Genomic DNA, 12,465 nt, shown 5'->3' on the forward strand with positions numbered 1-12,465 from the left:
TGGTAAGTCATATATTCTACTGTAGATGGATACTTTGCACACAAACTGGCATATACAAGTACACATCCCTCAACACAGATAAACAAAAATACCATAACATAGATTACAAAAGAATCCTGAAGTAATTCTTGGACTTCAAGCATTTTTATAAATGTAACTTATTTACCAAAAGCATTTGTTACAAACAATCTAGAAAAGAAGACAGTAGCCATAACACTTTCCTGGGTTTTTAACATTATGATGTTTGTGTGGTTGCTGATATATAAATAATAATATTAGTGTTGCTCAGCCCTCTAATTAGCAGTTCAAATTCCTCATCATTTAGATTTAGACTGTAGTAATAAAACCTATATTTCAGAGAACATGTCGTTACAGTTATTAAAAGTAAATATTTATTATCTTGTGGACAAATTTACATCAACTACCACCATTTTCATCTGTTAGTTTAACACAGCGGCATTTATATTTTTAGGATTAGGCATCTGGGTTAGTTAGATTATTTGTATTATTGTTTCTCCGGAAAGTATTTAATGAAGACTTGTAGAAGGTTACACAATTTTTATTTAATCTTTATTTTACACATATATCAAAAGATTCAGTCATTCCTTTTTAAGCTGTCCTTTCAGTATTCAAATTGATGGATTTACAAGGATGATAAACCTTGATTTTAACATACACACCTCTTGTAGAAAAGTTATTTTTTAAAAAGTATATCAGGAAAAGAGGAAAAACAGAGAACTCATCTTGATACCAGCACACTATTCAAAAGTAAGTCAGAGAGAACAGTATCATCAAGTTGAAGAAAGCTCATCATTCTCTATTTCAGGAAGTGTTACACAGAACTATTATATTATTTCTTCCACTGGTACCAAACTCCCCTAATTTTAGTTTCTTTTTAAACTGGAAAGGAAGATGAAGAAACTGAGCTAGACAGTGGGATTGATGCTGGGCATGCTTGGTTATTAGAAATTATTGGCACAAGATTAGGAAATTGATTAAAAATGACATTGTATGAACCATCAGCTGTAACTGATTAATCTAGGATTCTGCTGAGTTTCCCTGTAAAAGCAGTTTCCTCCATAATATTATATTCTTTTTGAAGAACTGATAGGCTAGTAATTAACACTCACTGAAAGAAGACAGGTTCAAATTTGCAATATCAGTATGAAAAACTAAGGATTATGCGGGAATGAAGAAGTTTATGTATGCTATATGACAAAAAGTAGTCAAGTGTAATGTACTGAGGTATGGCTTCCCAGGGCTCGGCAAATAATGTAATCTACTCACCCGTGGCGAGTAGATTACAACCTGGAAGAGCCGGCACAGAGCGATCTGCGCATGCACAGAACACAGAATGGTGTGAAACCACGCGGCTGGCAAGTGGGACTTGCCACCACTTGGCGAGCCCTGTGGCTTCCCATTGTACAAACTCGCTGTCACAGCATGATTGGCCTTTTCCAAATAGAGTGGAGTCCAATGCACAATTGAAGGCGGTTGCTGGAAAGTGCCTTCTGACACTGCAAGGAATAAAAAAGATCCTGCAGGGCCCTGACTCAGCAGATGTGGAGAGCACCAGGAAGAAATGTTTGTGAAGAAGGCAAGCCTCCGGGCAAGAAGTACCTTAAAACTCCATTGTCTGGCATCCAGTGGTCTGGAACTCCCGATAGTCCAGCACCAACTGGAACCTGGAAGTGCTCCGGCCAGCCAGACAATTGGAGCTGCTGTGAGCTCCATGGCACTCGCGGCTGGGAAAGGAAAGAGGAGAAGAGGGGAAGGGGATTATACCCGTGACAGGTCTGCCGGGACCTGCACTGCGTCTGGCCAGGGGGTGGGGGTGGGCGGGGAACGGTGCGGCGAGGGGCGAACCCTCTGCTGTTTTGCAGGAAAGTGGGGGAAGCCCCGTGCAGCCGCCGGCAACAGGCCAGCTGGGGAAACCCAGTCACTGGCCTGCAAGCGGCAGCGGAGGAGAGGGTGCAAGAGCTAAGTCCCTGAACTTGCTCCGTTCCAGCTGTGCTCAGCCCCACGCCGCCGCCGAGAGTTTCCAGGAAGGGAGCGAGCTCCGCACCCTCCAGACTGCAGTAGGGTATGTCTGCACTGCCACCCTAGTTCAAACTAGGGTGGCTAATGTAGGCATTCGAACTCGCAATGAAGCCTGGGATTTAAATATCCCAGGCTTCATTTGCATGTTCCTGGGCAGGCACCATTTTTAAATGCCCTTAGTTCAAACTACCTGCTCGCGGCTACACGCAGCATGGACTAGGTAGTTCAAATTAAAGCTCCTAATTCGAACTACCGTTATTCCTCCTTCAGTGCAGTCCCAGCAGACCTGTCACAGCCCCCCGCCAGAGTACCTCCCGGATCCGGCATACCCGATAATCCAGCAACACCTAGATCCCAAAGGTGCCGGATTATCAGAAGTCTACTGTAGTAGAAAAGCAGGAAGACAGACTCTCGAGGAAGAGAGGTTGTACCCTGCTGAAACTGGATGAAGACTCTGTAAATAAGAGTTCTATTTTGAAAGATGTTTAATACATTTGAGCCAATAAGTGCATTTTTGATGTTGACTCAAAGAGCCCTGAGTGAAGGGAAAACTAAGACAGTCTTCAGTAGAGCCACATTTTGCCAAATGAGGGTGCTATGGAAAAGGCACATGGGGCAGCCACCTGCCATGTGGCCCCTGTCATAGAGAGGAGGGGTTTAATTTTATTAGGAACTCGGGAAACTTTTGGAATAGGGGGAGCCTATACAGGAACTAGACTGCTGGCACTTAACTTTAAAAAGGGTATAGAGCAATTTTTAAACTAAAGGCTGGGGGAAAGCCGACAGGTGTGGAGGAGCACATGGATTGGACAGAGACATCTCTTAGGAGAGGGGCTATTAATAGAGATGCTCTATGTTCTAGTTTGGAGGAAAGGATGGAAGTATGTCAGATCAGATGACACACAATCCAATGAAAAAGAGTCTAACACATCAAGGAATGGCAGACAGATAAATAGTGACAAATTATTAAAGTGCTTATACACAAATGCTAGAAGTCTAAATAATAAAATGGGTGAACTAGAGTGCCTAGTTTTAATTGAGGATATCGATATAATAGGCATCACGGAAACATGGTGGAATGAGGATAATCAATGGGACACAGTCATACCAGGGTACAAAATAAATTGGAAGGACAAACAGGTCGTGCTGGTGGGGGAGTGGCCCTATACATGAAAAAAAATATATAGAATCACATGAAGGAAAACTCTTAAATGAGCCAAAAAGTTACAAAGCATCTCTATAGATGGTAATTCCATGCTCCAATAATAAGAATATAGCTGTAGGGATATATTATCTACTATCTGATCAGGACAGTGATAGTGACTATGAAATACAAAGGGAGATTAGAGAGGCTACCAAAATAGAAAATTCAAAAATAGTGAGAGATTTCAACTATTCCCATAGGCTACGTCTACATTGGCCCCTTTTCCGGAAGGGGCATGGTAATTTTTGAAATCGCAATAGGGAAATGTGCGGGGGATTTAAATATCTCCCGCGGCATTTAAATAAAAATGTCCGCCGCTTTTTTCCGGCTTTTAGGAAAGCCGGAAAAGAGCGTCTACACTGGCCCCGATCCTCCGGAAAAAGCGCCCTTTTCCGGAGGATCTTATTCCTACTTCAAAGCCATATTGACTGGGTACACGTCACTCCAAACAGGATGCAGAAATAAAATTTCTTGATACCTTAAATGACTGCTTCTTGGAGCAGTTGGCTCTGGGACCCACAAGGGGAGAGGCTATTCTTGATTTAGTCCTAAGTGGAGTGCAGGATCTAATTCAAGAGGTAAATATAACTGGACCGCTTGGAAATAGTGACCGTAGTAACATCTCTATGGTGGGAAAAACACTTCAGTAGCCCACCACTGTAGCAATTAATTTCAGAAAGAGGAACTACACAAAACTGAGGAAGATAGTTAAATAGAAATTAAAAGGAATCATGACAAAAGTAAAATCTCTGCAAGCTGCATGGAAACTTTTCAAAGACATCATAATAGAGGCCCAACTTAAATGTATACCCCAAATTAAAAAACACAGTAAGACAACCAAAAAAAGTGCTGTTTACTTAACAGCCAAGTAAAAGGAAGCAGACACAGATAAAAATACATCTTTTAAAAAGTGGAAGTCAAATCCTAGTGAGGAGAAGAGAAAGGAGCATAAACTTTGTCAAGGTAAGTGTAAAAACATAATAATCCAAAAAGGAGTTTGAAGAACACCTAGCCAAAAACTCAGAAAGTAATAGTAAAATGTTTTTTAAGTACATCAGAAGCAGGCTAAACAACCAGTTGGGCCGTTGGAGAATCAAGATGCTAAAGGAGCACTCAAAGGACACCTGGAGACTTGCTTTCACTTTTGAAAGAGGATATGCAAATTCAGCACAAATTTGCATATCTTCTTCCAATTGCATTTTCCAAAGAGGATCTTTCGAAAATTAAAGTAGTCTGGATGTGGATTTTTTGAAAAAAAAAAAAAACGCTCTTCCTAAAAAAAAGGAGGTTTATGCGGTTTTTTCAAAAAAGGGTTCTTTTCAGAAAAAAACCCACATCCAGACTACTTTCATTTTCAAAAGTTCCTCTTTTGAAAATGTGATCTGTGCGAATTTGCATATACTCTTTTGAAAGTGAAAGCAAGTCTAGACATGCCCAAAGCTGATAAAGGCATTGCGGAGAAAACTAAATAAATTCTTTGCTTCAGTGTTCACGGCTACAGATATTGAGGAGATTCCCAAACCCGAGCCATTCTTCATAGGGTGACAAATCTGAGGAATTGTACCAGATTGAGGTGTCATTAGAGGAGGTTTTGGAACAAACTGATAAACTTAACAGTAACAAGTCACTGGCACCAGATGGCATTCACACAAGAGTTCTGAAAGAACTGAAATGTGAAATTGTGAAACTACTAATGATGGTTTGTAACCTATCCTTTAAATCAGCTCTGTACCTAATGACTGGAAGATAGCTAACATGATGTCAATATTTAAAAAGGGCTTTAGAGGTGATCCTGGCAATAAAAGGCAGGTAAGTCTAATGTCAGTACCAGGCAAATTAGTTGAAATTACAGTAAAGAATAAACTTGTCAAGACACAAAGATGAACATAATTTGTTGGGGGAAGTCAACATAGTTTCTGTAAAGGAAATCATGCCTTACTAAGGGGTAATGGGTAAGCAGTGAGGTGGAAAAGTTTGCAAACAATACTAAACTGTTCAAGATAGTCAAAACGAAAGCAGACTGTGAAGAACTTCCAAAAGATCTCACCAAACTGAGTGATTGGGCAACAAAATGGCAAATGAAATTTAATGTGGATGAGTGTAAAGTAATGTGCATTGGAAAAAATAACCCCAACTATATATACACAATATGATGGGGGTTAATTTAGCTACAACTAATCAGGAAAGAGATCTTAAGCGTTATCGTTGATAGTGCTCTGAAAACATCCATGCAGTGTGCAGCAGCAGTCAAAAAAGCAAATAGGATGCTAGGAATTATTAAAAAGGAATAGAAAATAAGACAAAGAATATCTTACTGCCCCTAGATAAAACTATAGTACACCCACATCTTGAAAAGTGCATACAGATGCGGTCTCCTCACCTCAAAAAAGATATTTTGGCATTAGAAAAGGTTCAGAAAAGGGCAACTAAAATGATTAGGGGTTTGGAACGGGTCCCATATGAGGAGAGGCTAAAGAGATTGGGCCTTTTCAGTTTAGAAAAGAGGAGACTGACGGGGGGGATATGATAGAGGTCTATAAAATCATGAGTGGTGTGGAAAGGGTGAATAAAGAAAAGTTCTTTACTTGTTCCATAATATAAGAACTAGAGGACACCAAATGAAATTAATGGGTAGCAGGTTTAAAACTAATAAAAGAAAGTTCTTCTTCACACAGAGCACAGTCAACCTGTGGAACTCCTTGCCAGAGGAGGCTGTGAAGGTTAGAACTATAACAGAGTTTTTAAAAGAGTTAGATACATTAATGGAGGTTAGGTCCATAAAAAGTATTAGCCACGGGTAAGGAATGGTGTCCCTGGCCTCTGTTTGTCAAAGGCTGGAGATGGATGGCAGGAGACAAATTGCTTGATCACTGTCTTCGGCCCATCCCCTCTGGGACACCTGGCACTGGCCACTGTAGGCAGACAGGATACTGGGCTAGACGGACCTTTGGGGACTGTGCAGAAATCAAAACCCTCTAAAAGAAAACTGCTGTAAGGGTTAAAAGTTTTCCAGACCTCTCTCCCTGTATCAGAGTGAAATCAAATTAACTCTAATCAAGACCCTTACAATGCCTATCTCAAGTTCATGAATACTCCTAGTCTGTCACAATTTGTCATGTAAACCCTTATCTTTGTCACAGTTTGCCTTGTAGACTTTTCCACTCAAGTTCTGATGTGGCTTTGTTCTGTAAAACTTACTTCTAGCACTCCTGGTGTGAACAGAAATATCTCAGAGTACTTCTGCTGAGACTTTGATATGTTAAAGGAAAACAATCAACAACTAAACTGTCTGAGCATACTGTATAAAGGATCCCTGAACCTGTCTCTCGGGGCTGACTGCTATTGCTCTGCTGTCAGCCTGCATGCATGCATAATAAAGTTTTCCTTCTAGGTTTCTCTCCTGCCTCATTGCTTTGACCTCCAGTCTCGGACCCTTCTGGGGGCTCTGTACCCCAGGGGAGCTAGATTTCCCCCACAAGGATCATGTGAGGATTACCTGTTGTGTTCCCTCCCTCTGGGACATCTGGTATTGGCCACTGTCGGCAAACAGGGACCATTGGTCTGACCCAATATGGACATTCTTATGAGCAGCTGAGCAGCCACCAAACAGCCTTGGTCCCAGCTTCAGCTCTTCCCCATGTGGTGGCTGCTTTGCTGTTCCTGGGGCCAGGGAAAGACTGTGGTATGGCTGCTCCTGAGGCCAGGGAAAAACTGTTGTGTGGCTGCTCCTGGAGCTGGGGCCCCCTGCACCTCTGCTCCTCCCCGTACTCCTCTTCCCCCCTTACTGCCGTTTGGTTCTCAGAACCCCCCACACCGTTCAGCCCCCTGCTGATTCTCCGCCCGCCCCCAGCCCAGCTCTCCGCGTGTCGCTTCCCAACCCTACTCACTGCCAACCTTGAGCACTGGCAGCATCTTCCCTCTGCCCCAGGCTGGGACTTGCAGCCAGCCCGTTGAGGAGCAGCCTGGGGTAATCCCTGCCCTGCACACAGGGTGGCAGGTCTCACCTCCCCATGAGGTGGGGGGGTGCTGCCTGGGAACACAACTTAGGGTCCCAGCAAGGAGGAGCGGGCTGAGGTCTGTGGGGTGGGAAAGTTTCTTGGTGTAAGGGGACTGTTACCCCTTACTAAAACTCTGTGGGAGTTTTTGGTTTGCCAGCTCACAGTATCTGAAGGGGAAGAGTTCATGAGACTGATTGACCCCAGAGACAATGGAAAGCAGCCAACACTCCAGCTCAGCCTGATTGACAAGTTGGACAGGCCAGTGAGGAAGGGGTGAGGCCAGGCCCCGTCCTCCCTGTGAGCTGGGATTGTTCTGGCTCTCGCTCTGAACAAACAAGCTGTGTGCAGAAGAGGTCCTGCAAAGACAGAGAGCTGAAAAGAGCAGTGCAAGCTGTATGAAGGAGTCCTGCAAAAGGAACAGAGAGCTGAGACACTGCTAAGAGGAGTGCAAGCTGTGCTGAGGGGCAGTTTTTGCAGCAGCAGAGCCAGGCATACACAGCACAGGGAGTGCAGAGCCTGTGTTGAGCAGCAGACTCGCAGTGCTCAGAGCCAAAAGGAACAGAGAAGCAACACAAGGAGCTGGAACTGGCCAAGCAGCACAGCCAGCAGCTGGATGTGGTGAGCACCTGGGACCAGCAAAGTGTGGGGAAAGGCTCTGGACTGGGAGAGGAGTCTGGCCACTTCGAGCTTGAGACTGTGTGGTCACTACCAGAGCTAGCGTGTCCAGCCTGTAGGCCCCCCCCCCACCCTGCAGCATATCCAGGGCCTCTAAGAAAGAGACTGTGGACTGTCCTTACACCCTGCAGACTGCTGTTTTGATGTCCCTGTGCTACAGAGCAGGGCTGTGTGTTCTCATTTAACCATTCTCATTTTGTCTTATTCTTTTCTCTTTAATAAGTTGTTGTTTAATAAATTGTATTTGCTTTGAACCTTATGAAGTGATCACCGGGCCAAGAAGGCCTGCAGTGTAAAGAGAGCACCTCGGAGTGGGGACACCCTAACTCCTGCCCCTAGTGACTACAAGGTCAGGGATTAAGCCCCAGGAAACCTGGGCCCTGCCTTGTTGGGGTTTCAAGGGCTCTGCTACTCCGGAGAGTGAAGGGGGAGCCCTCAGGATCAGGGAGCCGTGGGGTAAAGGAAGTGGGAGCAGGGACTCAGATCCTTTCGCTGGTTCATTTCACCGGGGTGTATAGAAGCCAGGAAAGTTCCCCACAATAGCGGGATCATTCCCCCGCTTACATTGGGGAGCAGTATGACTGATGGGTGCCACACTGGCACACATCCGAACAAGAGCACATTGCCTCAATATTGGTGCACAAGACAAAACTGCTCATGGATGGAAAATCTTAGCAGGGACACTGATTAAGAGATGTAATATTAATTTATAAAAAGGATCCCCCAGAGCTCTGGCATTGTACAATCATTAGAAAATGTATACTTCTAAACTGAGGTTAGTCTTCTGACTATCTAGCAGGTAATACTTTAAAGACCTGAATATTCAGCACTTGTTATTTTGAAAGCAGTTAAACAGTAACTAGTCTTGAAACAGATCTATGGATAAGGATTATGATGCCCATTTTACCCAAAAGGATTGGGCACGGATCTAAATTTAGTACTGGTGGAAGGAGGTGCAACTCAGTTTTACTTTAACAGAATGGTTCCTGGGATGAGGTGACACAAAGTCAGTACCAGAGAAAGATTTAGAACTCAATCATTCCTGGCACCCAATCCCAAATTCAAACCATATCTCTTCTGTATATTCTTTTCTATTTACAGAAAAAAATCAGGAAAATAAACAGACTGCGTTTCAAGTTGACTTATTTTTCAGGGCACGCAAAACAAGACTGACATATTACTTACACTTCTAGATCAGAAGCTGTCATGGTTTGAAAAAGAGGAAAGATAAGGGGTCTTTTAAACAACTTCATATAGTATTTCCAAGAGGAGACAATCAGTCCTCTCTGCAGGCAGAATTTGGCAGGATTCAAAGGAGGATTGGACAATATAACAAGTTTTGTTTTTTAAAGAAAATAAGTGCTTTTGAAGGAACTTAAACCCTCATACTCAGAGCATAAACCAACTTCTAACGGTGGACAGACAGAACATTTCCCTTGAACAAATTATCACATAATTGCTTACTGCAAGGTTTCTTTCTCTGAAGGAGCTGAACTTTGCAAGATTCAAAGGGGGACTAGATATTTGTATGGATGACAAGAATAGCCAGAGGAACTATAGCAATTAATAGAAGGGATAGAAAACCTCACTGCTTCAGGTCTTAAGTCAGTTTCCAACTGTTAGTGGTTGGGATTAGAGTTTCGTGGCAGACAGATTCCAAAACTGCCTACTATGAAGTTTATTGCATTTTCCTCTGAAGTATCTGGTGGTGGCCACTGACAAAGAAAGGATACTAGACTAGACAGATCCTGGGTCTGATCCAATCTGATAAGACAACTCTGATGTTCCTATGTATATAATATTGCCAAAACTGAGACTCCACCCACTCCCAGTTCCTCTCTGCCTAGCTGTGCAAGTGGGAGTGGGAGAAGCTACATATATTGCTTGCTCTTCTTCCACTGTGTAGAGCAGCAGTGTGGCAAGTCATAAAGGGATTTAATTCACCTTATTTCCCTATATACTGTCATAAACATGTCACAATCTTGCTTCAAGTGTTATATATTATATTTAATAATTATACTGACAAATTAAGATGGGAAATTGCAGCCAGCAAGGGAACTATGGCTTACACACATGCAGAGATAACGGCACACAAATAAGAATTTGCATGTGCAATTACTGTGTGCATCAACATTTTTCAGGTGCAACTAAAGTGCCCATTTTTTAAAATGTCATCTTGAATTTCAGTTGCCAATAGAAACAAAAAAAAAACACAGTGCATTAGATATAGGTCAGCAATAATTCATAGGTCTGATGTCATTGGGGAAGATTTAACAGCATACCATCTGTGAAATGCTCTTGTCCACTGATGAGGATAGCTGTGTTGTATATCCTGCATGTCTGCCAACGAGGGAGGGCAAAAGGGGCAGTTGCTCTGGGTCCCAGCAATTCAAATGGGCTCAGATCAACCAGCTGCTGAGCCACTCCTTGGTGGAGGGAGGAGAGAAGTGGTGCACTCCCCAGCACCGCACCTTCCACCTGAGGCTATGTCCTTTCCAAGGCCCCCACACCTTGCCCAGGAGGCTGGGAAGTCTATTCCCTTCCTCCCCCAAAACTAACCTGTTTTCATTAGCTGGCACTGGGGTTTTGTTTTGGTCTTTGAACCAAAATGATATATTTGTCCAGTTTTTAAACTCCATTTTTACTTAGCTAAAGCCCTTCCAAACTTCACTAGAATTTGTTCCTCAGTAAGCACAAAAAGAAATTGTGCATCTATAGTTTACTATGAATTTGTGTGTACCTCATATAAATAAATATACTGTAATACTCATATTACTGTCACAGACTGGGGTATGTCTGTCAATTTATTAATCCCATTTTGGTTTTGTAATTGCCATGTACATTTCAACTTTCATTTTGAATGTAACCCTGAATGTGAATTTAAGCATTCATTTTCTAGTAGGAACTTGATTACTAGTGGAGAGACTATGGCTTTGTCTACACTGCTAACTGAACAACTTTTTGTGGTCACAGGTTCTTAAATCCCCTCTTCTCCCAAAGAGAAAAAATTTATCTCTGCAAGTAGCAGTGTAAATGGCTCATGGTTAGCAGGAGCACTCTCCTGTCAGCAATGCAAACCCCACTTGCAGGAGGAGAAAGTATTTGGTGGGCACAAGTACCAACAAACAGCGTTAACCCTGCCTGACTTTTAGTGACACGCGTAGGCGTGCATACGGGGTGTACCGGGTGTGCCCAGGCACACCCTAATGTCTCAAAAAAAAAAGTGGCTTTGCCTTTTAATTTAATCGCATGATATGCTCTTTTAGTTTTAAAATATGGATTGTCGTATTATGCAATAAGCGGCGAATTGAGTAATATAGATGTTGTAGAAACGTATAGAAAGCCCGCGTTTGCTTGCAGCATGAGTCCCCACTACTGTGGCACCGCATTACCATTGGTCCTCCCCTCCCCCTCCGACTACTATTCTAGAAAATTCTTTGACCTATATAAGTGGCCGCATCAGGTGTGCCCAGCACAGTGTCTACAGTGTTTGTAATCTTTGTCGCGTGTACTCTACCGAAATACCTGGTCTGTGATATTCCAAAAAATAGATTAGAACACCGGTCTCAATTACCTAAAGGTCCTTATCAGCCTAGATTAAGCATGTTTCCTAGAAGTAAAATAGAGAATAAACAAAGAAGTTTTCAGTCTGATTGATATGAAAAGTATAGGTGGTTAGAATATAGCTCATCAAAGGACGCAGCATTTTGCTTTTACTGCCGTTTCTTCTCCTCTAATGATGCATCAAACAAAGGTCACACTGATCCAGCATTTATTGATAAGGGATTCAGAAACTGGTATAGAGCTAACAAATGTTTTAAAAACCATCAGCTGTCAAAATCTCATGTGTTGAGCTGTTCTTCATGGTCATGTTTTAATGAGGGGAAACCTATTGATGTATTGTTGGATGAGGGCAAGCAGGCTTATCTATCTAAACAAGAAGAAGAAACGGTGCCATAACCGAAGTGTAATGGAATGATTGATTGACATTGTTCTGTGTTTGGTGAAAGGTGGAAGACGGTCACAATGAATAAGCTGACAGTTCTGAGAAAAGATTTAGAAATAAACCTGTCAATATGCTCCACAAATATGATCCCGTAATGGCAAAGCACGTGCAACAATCTCCTCGAAATGCTACCTGAGTAATTGCATCCAAAATGATTTAATTGTGGCCTTGTACAACGTTGTGCAACAAAAGATTGTGTCTTCACTAAATGGAGAAATGGTCTCAATAATTGCTGACAACACTACTGACTCAGGACACCATGAACAGTATTTTGACAATGAAAAACATAATCCAGTTGAACATTTTGTGTCTGTTCAGAGACTATTAACAGTTGATGCTCAGTCTATTTTTGACCAGTTAAATGACGTCCTTGGCATTCTTAAAATTGACTGGTCATCAGTGATGTTTGTCTGTTTTGATGGTGCATCTACTATGAACTGCGGGAGTTCAAATGAAATGTAAAGAAAGAAACAGTGCAATACTCTATGTACACTTCTATGTGCATTGTTTGAACCTCGTCCCAGTAGATGCATACACTTCAA

General features: G+C 42.5%; 1 protein-coding gene across 2 annotated transcripts in view; it reads right to left on the reverse strand.

Moving 5' to 3' along the window:
* RASGRF2 (Ras protein specific guanine nucleotide releasing factor 2) overlaps positions 1-12,465 on the reverse strand; it is a 203,959-nt gene that overhangs the window by 138,463 nt on the left and 53,031 nt on the right. The gene's annotated exons all lie outside the window — the stretch shown is intronic.

Source organism: Pelodiscus sinensis, chromosome 6 (genome assembly GCF_052426305.1).
Source record: "Pelodiscus sinensis isolate ZL-2025 chromosome 6, ASM5242630v1, whole genome shotgun sequence".
Lineage (NCBI taxonomy): Eukaryota > Metazoa > Chordata > Testudines > Trionychidae > Pelodiscus > Pelodiscus sinensis.